This window comes from Cibotium barometz, chromosome 2 (genome assembly GCF_041138505.1).
Source record: "Cibotium barometz isolate CiBa-2024 chromosome 2, ASM4113850v1, whole genome shotgun sequence".
Classification (NCBI taxonomy): domain Eukaryota; kingdom Viridiplantae; phylum Streptophyta; class Polypodiopsida; order Cyatheales; family Cibotiaceae; genus Cibotium; species Cibotium barometz.
The window spans coordinates 51,829,364-51,844,575 of record NC_141047.1 but is presented as its reverse complement, the minus strand read 5'-3'; positions in this window follow the sequence as shown (position 1 = coordinate 51,844,575).

The following is a 15,212-nucleotide window of genomic DNA, read 5'->3' as shown; positions in this document are numbered from 1 at the left end:
GTTGTAGAAGCATCGGGATGCTGTGGTGTGAGCTCAACACAAAGATCACACTCTTATCTATATTTTGAGCGACACACAGTAGGGTGGGATCTATCTCACGTGATCAGATCTAGAGCACAAAATGTGTAGCCATTGTTGCACAATAGGGAAGCTAGGCTCTTAAAACTAAATGCATAGCACTCTCAGAGAGTTGAGCTATTAACTAGCTCGATATTGAGCTTTCTTGGACAGTGATAATAAGATCTTCTCACACTAAGAACTCGTTAGAAATTAGCAAAACAGATTACATTTTCGTACAAATGTCTTCATGTAAACCTTGAGTAGATTACCTTCTCTCTTCTATTCTTCTTGCTCTGAAGTACCTCCTTTCTGACCTGAATGCAGGGAGCTTCTTGCTCTGAAGTACCTCCTTCTGACCTGAATGCAGGGAGCTTCTTGACCTCCTCCCTTCACACAATAGAGAGAGCTCAATCTCACTGAGTATTTGAGCTCTCTTGGCCACCTTGAAGCTCTATTTCAACCTTGCTATAGCTCACTGGATTGTTGCTTCTTGGAATGGAGCTCACAAAGAGCTAGAACTCAGCTCACACAAAATTTCTTCATAGAGTATAACCTCACAAGTTATGAAACTTCCCTCCCTTAAACGATTGTGTGCCACCCACACCAATGTAATGAGAAGAGGATACAAAGAGTGTTGCACAAATTAGGATTTACATAGAAGCTCACAAAGAGATTTGGTTGTTGGCTCTCTTAATGCTTCAAAGTGTGACTCTAAGGAGCAAGAATCAGCTCTCAAATTTAACAAATGCAATAATAAGTTTCTCACAAAGAGTACCACTCAATGAGAATCACACATACACCCACAATCACTAAGATGTACCTATCAACTCATGATGAAGGATTACACTCCCATGGAAAGGAGCTCTGATACCATGTTAAAAGACATGGTGTGAGCTTATTGATTGAAGGAATCAATTAATGGAAAATATCATCACATAGACAACTCACACCAAGTCTAGAGCAACACATGCCACGACTTAGATAATAATGAAATGTAACCAATGAGCAATAGAGTGTACTCAAGGTCACCACAAAGCATCACATAAACACATGCTAATGGAAAATGCAAAGAGGAGAGTATTTCTACAAAGGACCACTTAGTATATTGATCAGTAAGCAAGTACACAAAGCATGGGCATTACGCTCTCCACTTAGCTCTCTAGTTAGCTCTTAAGTGTGAGTAGTAGACCCTGTTTATATAGGCTCAAGAGAAGGAGGTACCTAGGGCCCATGAATCTCTCTGCATCCCTTAGATTTATCACCAAACTCACCTAAAAGGTGATGCCTCAATCATAGGAAAGTATCTACTAGACCTACAAATAAGCCTTTTAACCTTAGAACAAGACACTCTAAGGTATCACTAAGGAAATCACACTAAGAATGGATGCTAGATCACATATATTCTAACAAAGTAATACAGAGCCCACTTGTCTTAATTAGGCACTTAAAAATAAGAAATGAGAAGATGCTATGGATGAGGAGATGGCTACATTGGATACAAATGCAACATGGGAATTAGTGCCTTTGATTAAGGAAAAGAAGGTAATTGGATGTAAATGGTTTACAAGGTCAGATGGATCAATGAGAGTAAATATAAGGTAAGACTAGTTGTCAAGGGTTATGTACAGATATATAGCATTGGCTATGAGGAGACATTTGGCCTAGTTGCAAGAATGGCAACCGTGAGAGCTGTCATTACAATGGCTGTAGGCTTTCTATCATATATGAATGTAAAGAATGTGTTCTTGCATGGTGATTTGCAAGAAGAAGTTTACATGATACAACCACCAGGTTATGAGAGCAATGCATATCTAGATTTTGTGTGCGCAAAGCCTTGTATAGCCATAAGTAGGCACCCAAAGCATGGTCAAACAAGATCGAGGAGTATCTTGTCGCCATTGGATTTTAGTATGTGAAAAAGACACATAGAGGGATCATGTTGTTAGTCATTCATTTGGATGCCTTGATTATCCCTATCATTGGTGATGTTGACATACATGATGTCATGATGCTTTTGAAGCAAAAGTTTGAGATAAAAGCTTTGGGTGAGCTATGATATTTATTTGGTATAAAAGTGGTGGGATCACTTGCTAATAGCATTTTCTTATTATAGAGAGAGTATGGCTTGGACATGTTATCCAAGTATGGTATGATATGCTATAAGCTTGTTTTAGTGCTGTTGGAGTAGAACACTAAGCTTTCCACAGGTGAGTTTTTGAAGAACCCCATTATGTAAATATGCATAGTGGGTAGCTTGATCTACATGCCATTACATGCATAGTGGGTAGCTTGATCTACATGCCATTACTAATATTTCTACAAATATAGGTGAGCTTTTAGAGGATCTCATTATGTATATATACATAGTAGGTAGCTTGATCTACATGACCAATACTAGGCCATATTTGAGCTATGTTGTTAGACTTGTGAGTCAGTTTATGTAGGCCCCCAAGAAGCCACACTTACATGTGGCTAGATGGATTCTCAGATACATAGAGTCTATTGTTAGTTATAGAATTTTCTATGAGGCTGGTAGGCGAGACACATCTACATGAAAATATAGATGCTAATTCAAAACAATATTAGATAATTTGAGAAAATCCCAATTCGCAGAATAGCCTTGTTAGGAGAAATTATAGTCTTTATCCATAAAAAAACACGAGAGATGGGTAAAATAGACTACATGGGGATGACATTCATGAGGTGAAGATAATTCTTAAGAAGAAGTTTGAAATGAGATTTGGGTGAGTTGTGATACATCTTCCTGGGTATAGAGGTGATTATATCACGTGATGGGATTTGGCTTTTGTAGAAAAAGTGTGCCTTGGACATGATGTCCAAGTATGGAATGACAGGGTGTAAGTCAATCTAAGTACCCATTAGAGGAGAACATGAGATTATCTACAAATATAGGTGATCTCATAGAGAAGACCCTGCTATGTATATGCACAGTATGGAGTTTGATTTACATGGCTATCACTAGGTTAGATTTAAGCTATTATGTTGAATTGAATTCATACAGGTCTTGAGGAAGCCATACTTATATGCAGCTAGGAGGATACTAAGGTACATAAAGTCCACAATACATTATCTTTTCTATGTAGTTGAAGTATACATACAAGTACAAGGATGCCTAGATGAAAATTAGGTTGGTAGTGTCTGAGACATGAGAACTACTTGCAACTTCATGTTCTCTTTTGGGAGTGTTGATGTTACGATTTATTTTTCAAGTATAGATGTGCTGAGTATAAGGGTGGTTATATGGCAACATGTGAGGTAGATTGGTTGTAGAAGCTACTTGTAGACATGGGTGAGCGAGTCCATGGATAAGCAGTTGTCATTTAATGTGATGACATGAGCAATAGGCAACAACTGGCCAATAACCCGTTTATCATGCTAGAACGAAGCACATTGAGGTGCATTATTATTTTGTGAGGAAGAAGATTTTAGCACAGGTGATGTGGAATTAGTTTTTATGTCAGCATAGAGGGGATCTCACATCTTCCTGAAGGTATTGGGTACAAAGAAGCTCCATAGGTTTAGAATCTTACTTGGAGAGTGCAAGGTATGGAGTTGAGATATCAAGCTCAACTAGTGTAGATATGGATAACACACTAGGATGACACCTTCGTAATTATACCACTGGCATGGTTGGTGAGATTGCGTTTGATATGTTGCCAGAGTAGTAGGAGTGGTTTACAAGCTGTGTGACAACCACTTCATAATTATACCACTGGCACGGTTGGTGAGATTGTGTTTGATATGTTGCCAAAGTAGCAGTGGTTTACAAGCTGTGTGACAACCACTTTGGTTTTCAAATCGTTGGGTTCACACCATGGACCTATAATGCGTACTCTTATCTTTATGTTATGGTTGTAGAGAAGTGCAGGAGATATAAGAAAATTAAAGCCATCCATCTCTCTGGTGTGCTTGTCTACTATTGTGTGTATGTGAAGAAGTTTGCTTTGCAAAGAGCTCAAGCTCAGCATTCTTCTCAACTTCTACCATTGACCTCCCTTGTGTCTCGAGACAATGATTCTGAGGATAGAATTGTGATTAAGGTTAACCACAATGGTTAACAGTACTTCGGATGTAGTTAAATCCCCTCTATTGCCATATCATCTGATTTGGGAACATTTTTGACTAGTGACTAAACCGAGAGTAGCTGAGTGAGCACTTATGCATTGTGCTCCTAGGATTTGAGGTATGCAAGAGACAACACATGCAAACATGGCATGATGGGGATGGCAATTGGCATGTGACATAGCCATGTGGAGAGAGGGCCTAAATGTGGGCCAAGGCCTAGCGTGAAGCCGGCGGGCAGCCATATGGGACTTTTCAAAACCTTCATTCTCTCTCTCTCTCTCTCTCTCTCATCTGCCCCCTTCTCTCTCGGCCCACACAGTAATAGCCTCTGGTTTTGAAATGCTAGAGCTGTCACGTAGCTTCCTTAATTGGAAAAAAGCAGATTAATTCCTAAATGGCCAGATCTACTTATTGTGCAGAAAATCACATGAATTTAGCTCTGTCGATTCATATGAATTTAACTCCGCATCGTAGCCTAGTAGGCAAACAAGTTTACTATAGGTACATGAATTAAAAGCTTCTTTAATCATCGAGTGGGCACATAGCATATGAGCCTACCATAGATTTTTTTTTTGGGTGTTTGCTCTATTTAAGTCTAATAGGCACTACTTCTCATAGATCAACTTGGAGATCATGTCACTTTAAAATTGTATATTTAATGGTACCCATTCATCAGCCAAAGGGAATGGGTGTTTTCTCTCAAGATTTAAGTGCATACGTCATGAACCATAACCATCAAATGTGAGTTATATGGAGATTATGAAGGTATGTGAGTTACACATAAGCTGTAGAGTTTATATGTGTGTGTGTGAGAGAGAGAGTTAGCATTGTTTTTCTAAGTTACACCATGGACTATATCAATGTCACATACTTGTGTTGAAAATATTGAGGTGGCACACTTGAATATCACATGATTAATTTTTTTGGTTATATTTGGGCATGAGAATAAGGAAAATTCTTGCTTTTCTTAATTGGATAAAATTAACACTAATTCTAGATGATAAAAAAATAGCAAAAGGAAAAAAATGACAGGCTTAATTTAAGGCATAATTCTCTTGATGTCATGCACAATTGGAACTATTTGATTGTAATTTCAAAGCTTGAAATCCATGCCTTTGATTGACTAAAAAAGAAGCCAATCTAATTGACCCTATCTATTACACGCGGCGATCTTGCATGGTTGTGTGCCAATTTTTATAGGCTTTCATAGCCACTATGTGTATGATTTTTGTGCCAAATGTTGATGCTTTTTGCCATGCACATTGCTTCACATGTCACCTATAGAGCCTAAGAAATCCAACTATGCTTTTTGCCAAAATTTAGTGGGTCGCTATCTGGTGGTTCCAACCATCTTCTTTAGCACAAGTTGGGCACAAAGTGCTCTTGGACAATGATGGAACACCACACAGTATATGTGGGAGAGATCACATTCTATTAGTACAAATCATGCCTCTTTTCTCATCACTTTGGTACTAATCAAAAGACATATAAGGCTCATTGTTAGGATATTACTAAATATCTTGTGCTTGTAGTGAATTCAACAAAGGAAGGGGCAGTGAATGTAGTATACAAAGGTGGTTCAAATGATGAATCACTTCACGATTGGGTTAGTGATCCTTAACAACTTTCAACTCAAGATCAAGAAGTCTTTTCTTCAAGTGGCCAAGCTAGGAGCCCTCTAACAATCTTCACCAATTGCTTCAAGAGAGACCCAACAATCCCAACAGAGTGACTATGCAAAGTGAGATAAACAAACTTTTTTGATACATGCTAAAAGGCTTGTTTTTTTGGATGGTTCTTTGACACATTGAAGTAGTTAATTAATGTGGTTGTGTCCCCATAGGTTCACCTCTACCACAATGTGGAAGGCTAGATAAAATGTCTAAAAAATGGCTTGCTCAAGGCCAAGGAAGGCCTTGATCATGTCAAAATCAAGAACTAGATACTCAAGTAGTGCAAGAGGGAAGATCTTCATCTGCGAGCTCTCCGGAGAGAAAAGAACAAGGTCTTGGAGTAGTGCAAGAGGGTAACATAAGGCAAAGAAGGCAAGTAGGACATCCTCGCAAGAGAACGAGTGGAGGATCCACTGGACGAATCACATCATTGTCAAATGGGGAATTGCCTAATGATGAGGAGATTAAAGAGAAGCATGCATCTATAGGAGAGGAGGTTGTTTTAGAAGCAGAGGGGCTGGTTCTAAATCATGTGGATGGTGCTAATTAGCTAACAAACAAAACCCCTTGGGATTTCATAAAATCTTAAATTCAAAACCTCAAGGATGAGTTTCCAATGCACCTTTTATTAGATATGAATGCTCATGTTTGTATGGCCCCAATTATGAGTAGTAGTTATGGTTGAGCAACCCGTGCTGGGCATCCTCATATTCACATAAGAAACCACTTAGATTAGATTTGGCATGCAATTAAATAGGCTACAATCTACAGTGGGACAGTTAATGTTCCACACATAGAAGAGGTAGGCTTTACTCCTGGACATCTTGCCCTAATATTATGGCCTCAATATGAGCCAAAATGGTCACAAAATTCATAAAAATTCTCCATCGATTTTGCCCTAATATTACGGTCACAAAACTAATAAATATTATCTAACCATTTTGTATAGGATAGTCTACACATTGCAAATGGTGCCGTAAAAACTATGATTATGGACCTATGTGATCATGTCATGGATACCCCATGTATACATGCCTATATAGATACATAGCTAGTGCCTTCTCTACACATGTCATTAGTCAACAATGAGTTTACTCCCTAGCTCTTCTACTAGCATAGCCTTTATGTTAATAGTTCCTACCATTACAACTCCCTTTCTCACAAGAGAACATAGGTTTGGGATTGGCCATCTACAATATCAATTCACACAATAATATAGTATTCTTCTCTATCTTTATTATTATATAATTTGAGTTTTAAGTTTTATGCTACGAAAGATCATACTTCTTATGAGTGTTGCTTCATACATTGCGTTTCTATATCCTCTTACACATCTATGATGATGAATTTCTATCGATAACCAAGATCATATGATGCGATATTAGGGCAGCCATGCATGTAGAGGAAGTCAAACTAGTTCATGATCACATTTATCTTATAAGAAAGGACTATGTATAGAAGGTTCACCAAATGAGTGTCGGATAGGGAAATTTAGCAAAGAGGAGTAAAATATACTACTACTAGAACCACTTTCATTAGTGTTTGTTTAACTTATTTTGTCACACTCTAAAAGATGAGCATAGGGAGTCAGAGTGTGTTATTATGTGAGCCTAAGGACTCAAATAATTGGATGTATCTCCTAGCCAAAACTGATGTGCTTCCAAAACCAAGAGGAATAATCTATGAAACAAGCCTAGAAGTAGAGATTTATAACACTATGTATGCTTAGAGGGGCTGAACTCTTTGAGACTATGGGCACACCAAGTGACATCATGAGGCCTCTCAATCAAATGGAGAAAATCCATCTTCACCAAAGAATCTAAATGGCTGAACTCTTTGAGACTATGGGCACACCAAGTGACATCATGAGGCCTCTCAAATCAAATGGAGAAAATCCATCTTCACCAAGTGACATCATGAGGCCTCTCAATCAAATGGAGAAAATCCATCTTCACCAAAGAATCTAAATGGATTTCAAAACGTGAGATATCTGTACACATGATGTACATTTAGCAAAACTGACTTACATTATATGGAAGCCATTAATGCACATAAAGCTTTTTGCTTATAATCAAGAATGGATTTGAACCGCATTTCTATTCAATTAGATCCATGATGATTGACAAGGAATTTAAATTAAAAAATGAGATCAAAACATGTGAGTAATTGTTCTAAATTATCATGTAGACACAATAAAGAGAAACCTTAAACAAAATGTGAAGCTAAACTCAAAGAGGAATAATGCTCAAAAAATAAGGAAATTTACAACATGATGGTTCAAACCATATTGTGGATGAACAAAATTATCATGAGATAAGTTTGCATAACCTAGAGAAGACCCAAAATTATTGTACATTCCAAAGGGCTTAAAGCTTAAAGAAGAGAAAGATCTCTTGAACTTTGAGAATTCTAATATTTATTGACTTGTAAGTACACACACATACATGCACGCACACACACACATACACACACACATGCACGCACCCACACCCCCCCACACACGCACACACGCACGCACACATGCACACACAGTGGAGAACACCACACCTTCCCTATCATTGAAGGTGCTCAGCTAGTGAAGAAACACCCTTGTCCCATGAACCCAAAATATTGATTTAGGTTTCATATATGAGATATATCATAATGAGTGGGTGTCACCTAAGTGATTGTACCAAAAAAGAATGGAAAATTTGAGTGTATGTGTACTTGAAGAAAGTCAACTAGGCCATAATTCAAGATCATTACGATTTGCCACACATACATAGCATTTACTTGAGAGTCTCACAAGAAAGCCTACATACTCTTAGATTGCTTCTCAAGTGACAATCAAGTTTTAATTGGTTTAGTGGATTAGAATAATATAGTCTTTGCTGCTACAATATATGCCACTTAGTCTCACCAATGATTAAAATAATTAATGAGTATAACCTATAAGAATTACTTTGAAAAATCATTGAGTTGTTCATTGATGAATTGTGTGTGAATTCTATGTAGAAGGAGTACTTAGGTTGTCTAAAGGAAAGTCTTTAAATGATGTCACTTAGATTGGATTTCGCTCCATCCATTTAAATATCTCAATTTTGGGATAAGCATGGAGTGTGTTGTTATGTTGTTATGCAATGCATTACATAAAATGTGCAAGCCTATAACCCTATCTAGAGCGGGCAATATTAGGGCTAAGGTGCATGTGGGCGAGGCATGGATGGTGTCAAACCATATTGTGGATGACCATTATGTTTTCTTGGAAAGAGACAAGAGAAGTGTGGAAGGAGAACTATGCACTTCTCATGATAATTTAGAACAAAATTATCATGAGATAAATTTTCATATCCTAGAGAAGACCCAAAATTATTGTACATTCCAAAGGACTTAAAGCTTAAAGAAGAGAAAGATCTCTTTAACTTTGAGAATTCTAATATTTATTGACTTGGAAGTACACACACACGCACACACACGCACACACACACGCACACACGCACACACATGCACACACACACATGCACGCACCCCCCCAACACACAATCTTGGGACATAATATTTCCATTTACAACATCAAGGTCAAACCAATTTCGGAATTACCAATGCTAACTAACTACACAACATTTCATAGGGCATGTGGGTTATTATTAGAGATATATGATCTTCCATCCTGACCTTACATGAATTGTATATAAGTTGAGTAGACAAAGAAGTATAAAAAAGTGTATAATAAGCTCAAACATGCATCGGTAAATGCACCAATTTTTTGAGCACGAAGATGGAATATAATTTTCCATATCCATGTGTATACGAGCATCAAACTTTGTAATTGTATATGTTCTAACACAACCTAATGAACACAAGATCAATTCTTTTATAAGACTTTCTAGCATGGTAGCTAAATGATGTTAAGATGAAGATACCACAAAAAATCAAAGGGTTATTCATGGTTTATGTGGTAAAGAAATTTTGACATTACCTTTTGCCTAACACGTTTATGTTCATTGTGTTCACATCATCATCAACCCTACTATACTTAGTCAACAAACCCTACACAACTAAAAGGACATCATGATGGTTGTTGATTTATTTGGAATTTGATTTCATTGTGGTTGTCTAAAAAGGGTCGTTGCACATATTAGCCTCATCGAGAGTACGACCAATGGGGAGCCACTAGTAGGAATGGATAATTATCTTCTAGATGCTTCACTATTCCAACTTGCTTTAATGCCAAAGTGGGGTGTTTCTCATTACATGATAGACTACGTTAAGACAAACTAATCAATAAGGATAGGGCTAAAAGAAGATGCTCCTTATCAAAGGTGGTATCTTACAATTCTTACGGAGGTGTGTACAAGAAGATGCATTTTTTTTTCTATTTTAAAGAAACATGCATAAGAGCAACTAGAAAAAATACACATCATGTATAGCAAACATACATAAGCGCAATTGGAAAAAACACTTTAGAGTGGAAATAATAGCATCATGTAAAGTAATGAACGTTGGCTTATGGTGGGCCAACCTTGTTTATTGATGTGGCTGATTTCATAAAGTGATGTAATGAAGGCTAATCATTATCCATACCCCATGAATGCTAAATATGATCCATACCCCATGAATAATAAATATTATTTTCCTATGAATGCTAGATATTATTTCCCTATAATTGTTAAATATTATTTTCCTATGAATGCTAAATATTATCCATACCCCAACCATGAAAGGCGTAGAATGCCTTTAACTCCTATTATTTTCTTATGAATATTAAAAATTATCCGTCATACCCCATGAAAGGGATAACACATGCCTTTAACTCCTATTATTGGACATTGATTTTATAGGTCCAATCAGTCCTACAACAAAGATAAAACAAGCATGACATATGTACGTCATATTATCATCATTGTAGGCTATATGACCAATTGGTCTGAAGCCAAAGCTACATGTAAGGCTGCACGTAAGGATGATGTGAGAACCACTATTAAGTGTACGTATGATAGTATCATTACTTGGTTTGGGTATCCACTTGAGCTAGTTGAGGCTCCCATTTTATAAACAAGGTGATGAAAATTTTACTTTTTGAATTCCTAGTAGTTCACAAGTCATCAACTTATTATCCATAAGCCAATGTAATTATTAAAAGCACTAACAAGTGCTATTCTCATGAAACCAATGGAAGCCAATAGAAGTGAGTGGGAACACAAGCTCATAGGCTGCATTATGGTCTATTGAATAGCTTCTTATAAGATAGATTCCAATAAAACTCCATTCAAATTATCCTGCCAATGGGGTATGTAGTCATTAGTCTCAAAATAGTAGTTCAAGATAAATTGATTGGAAAATCCCTTTATAAGAGACTATATCCCTAAAAAAACTAGATGAAACAAGACTTAGAGCCATGTAATGATCATGGAAAAACTAAACGCTTTTTTCCCAGGCACAGCCATTGATCTACTCATTTAAGAAATTCTTCAAGTTTTTATTTAACTACTTATATTCTAAGCGTATTCCTATTATTTCAATTTAATTTATTAAAACTCCACTGATTCCAGCCTAACCCCATCTGGCCCATGGGTTAGCCAACCACCACTGGAATCGATAGAACCAAACAATTACTCACCCACCCATAATTGAACTTTTGCTTTCGAATACAAATACGCACACACTTCTCTTTAAAATTTTAACATAAAAAATAATCCATTGACACAATTATTGGTTACAGATGTCATAACTCAAAAATTCCATCTAGTCCCTTGTTTCTCAAAAAACAATATCACTCTAGACTCTCCGTTTGAGACCAACTGGTTAGCAAAACGAGATCGAGTAACAGATTACAATAATCATTTTGTCCATCATACATATCTTCCACGACATATGCATGGGTGTCACAGGCACTGCGAGCCTGTGCATCTCCTGGTCATCAGAACCCTCCAGGATCCTCCTTAGGTGTCCTGGCACTTCACTCAGAGACCGCTTCGTCGGCCCTTGCCCATCGTACCAGAAATGCACCATTTTTCAACCATACCAAGGCTGGTCAAGACCTTTGCCGCGTGAGCCATCCTTTGAACACTCCCCGCCAGCTGTTGCAACCGAACTTCCCTTAGAAAAATATATACCAAATGCTCCCTCCAGCATTTTGGCGTAAGACAGTCCTTTACAAACAAGGTTTCTATGTAAGTTTTCAGTTTGATTTTCTTTTGAATACAAGGAGTATTTCTTGAATTAGTATCCCCAAAACTTCTTGATTGGAATTCTGAATTTCATACTAGAATTCCTTGAATTCTATAACCTTGATCCACAAATCAATTCGAAGGGTCTCAAACTTAGTTTCAGATTTGGCGGGAGTTTTGAGTGTATTTTTCTAAACTGGTCACACCTTCTTTCCTCAAAACTAACGAAAGAGTTTGGTCTTGGTCATAGTCTGATTCAAGGTTCGAGTCGGATAAGATTTTTCCTGAACTATCTTTCTCGAAAAGGATTGATAATTCAATTACTATTTTACTGAATTTCTTTCTTTGAATATTCACTTAACTGATTTCTAAATTAGTTACGAATTCCAATGAGGAATAGATTAATTATTTATCTGAATATTTTGATCTCGATAGATTTTTTGAATTTTCTTTTTACAATCCGTGTAAATATAAAACGATAGAAATTTCTCTCTTAGAGTATTTAATTTCTGAATTTTCTTTTTACAATCCGTGTAAATATAAAACGATAGAAATTTCTCTCTTAGAGTATTTAATTATTCATTTATTAAATACTCATAGAATTTAAACATAGAATTTAAGAGAACTCTAATTTTGATATAAAAATTCCTTATGCATCTATTTATGCATAAAAATCAACTTCAATGGGAATAACACTTTTATAAAAAAAATTCTTTTATGCATAAAATCAAATTTAATAGGAATAACACTTTTAAAATAAAAAGAATTTCTTTATGCATCTATTTATGCATAAAAATCAATTTTTATAAGAATAACGCTTTTATAATAAAAAAATTCCTTTATGCATCCTTCAATGTATGAAATCAAATTTAATAAGAATAACACTTTTATAATAAAAAAATTTTCTTATGCATAGAAGTCAATCTTAATAAGAATAACACTTTTATAAAAAAATTCCATTATGCATCTTTCTATGCATAGAAATCAAATTTAATAAGAATAACACTTTTGTAATAAAAAAATTCCTTTATGCATCTTTCTATACATAGAAATCAATTTTAATAAGAATAACACTTTTGTAATAAAAAACTCCTTTATGCATCTTTCTATGCATAGAAATCAATTTTAATAAGAATAACACTTTTGTAATAAAAAAACCCCTTTATGCATCTTTCTATGCATAGAAATCATTTTTAATAAGAATAACACTTTTGTAATAAAAAAATCCTTTATGCATCTTTCTATGCATAGAAATCAAATTTAATAAGAATAACACATTTGTAATAAAGAAATTTCTTTATGCATCTTTCTATGCATAGAAATCAAATTTTATAAGAATAACACTTTTGTAATAAAAAAATTTCCTTTATGCATCTTTCTATGCATAGAAATCAAATTTAATAAGAATAACACTTTTATAATAAAAAATTTCCTTTAAGCATCTTTCTATGCATAGAAATCAAATTTAATAAGAATAACACTTCTATAAAAAATTCCATTATGCATCTTTCTATGCATAGAAATCAAATTTAATAATTAATATCAGTGATATCCATGCATATTCATAGGTGAATATGTACATGGAGTAAGTAGAATATTTCTTTTAGATGCAAAAATGGTGGGAATTACTCTTTTGAAATAACATAAAAACACACTTTCTTTTTCACAAAATTCTAGAAATTTTTGCTATAACCTCCTTTCTATGGCTGACCATTTCTCATTTTTATCTTTCTTTATTTATCATAATTAACCCAATTTAGAATTATAGAACTCTAATCTATACAGTTTTCTAAATTCAAGAGAGTAAACAATAAGAAGAGTTTAATTAATCACTTAGTTAATCTTTCTAGGATTAAGAAAGGTTAGAATGTAAAGAAGAGAAGGGGGTGGCCTTTTCATCAAAGGCATAGCATTTGAATTTAATGCAATCATTTGAAAAACATAAAAATCTAGAAAACCGTAGATTTTTCATTAAAATTCATAAACAAAGTAAGAAAATTAGCTTACATAGAGCTTGTAAGCTCTCCTTTGGCTTGAGGGATCAAGGGTTCTACTCTTGTTTGAAGCAATAGTGGCTGCCAATTCACTTTGGAGAGGATTAGGCCAAAAACAATTGAATTATTAAAAAAATTCAATGTAGATGGCTCTCAGGAGAGGATTAGAGTAACAGTGCATAAACACCATTAAGATTTTACAAAAGGGGGAGGCTTCTATTTATAGGAAAAAGTGAGCCTCTAACCAAGCAAACTGATTCCAAAATTTTCCAGATTAGTTTGGTCAATTTTTGACCATTTTTTGTCAGTTCAGCTTACTTTTTGGATCTAGATTTGAAACAAGAGAGAGGAGAGATAAAAATCTCATTTTATTGATTAAAAATTGGGAGTAATGATGAGAAAAAGGTGCCTACTTTATGAGGGGAGATCCCCACACTGAGTAGTCAAAATTCAGTTTTTTAATTCTTTTCTTTGGTCCTTAGTCCACTCTTCATCTTATGTGAGCATTTACTCATTTTTGGGAGTTTTTCTTTTATTCTTCAATCTATCTCCTCCCTACATTTGGATTAATCTCATTGGCCTATCAAACCTTTGTTTGGACCTTGATCCAAAATTTTTTAAAAACAGGGGTCCTTAGGCTAAGGTCTTTTGTGTACATTATAATTTATTTCTAATGCAGCTTAGGAATTTCTTTTTAAACTTCTATTTCGGGGGAATATTTTTTAATCAAAAGGGATATTTTTCCATAAGAAGGGATATTTTTCCATCCAAAGATATCTAAAAATTAAATTATCTCTCTCTAAAATATTTTCTCTCTCTAGGCCAAAACAGGTAGAAACAAGATCTTTTATTATTCTGAAAAGGGGATTGATTACAGGGGAAGAAATTGGACATCTTGAGGGGCTAGGGAGGAATCTTACATTCTCTCCCACTTGAAAAATGCGAGATGTTCTCATCTCGCAAAACTGGGAGTAATCCTGCATCAATTCGGCTTCTTTCTTCCCAGGTGGCGTCTTCAAAAGGATAGAACTTCCATTTGACTAATAATTCTCTCAGAATTCTGTTCCTGAGAACCTTCTCTCGAACATGAAGGATTTCTTCAGGTTGGAGTTCCATATGCCCTTGGGTTGAAGAAGTTAAGAGTTCATCATTAAGCACATGATTCGGCCTCGAGGTACATACTTCTTAAGTAGGTTGACATGAAATACATTATGTACTTTGAGATGAGGAGGCAGGAGAAGTTCATAAGC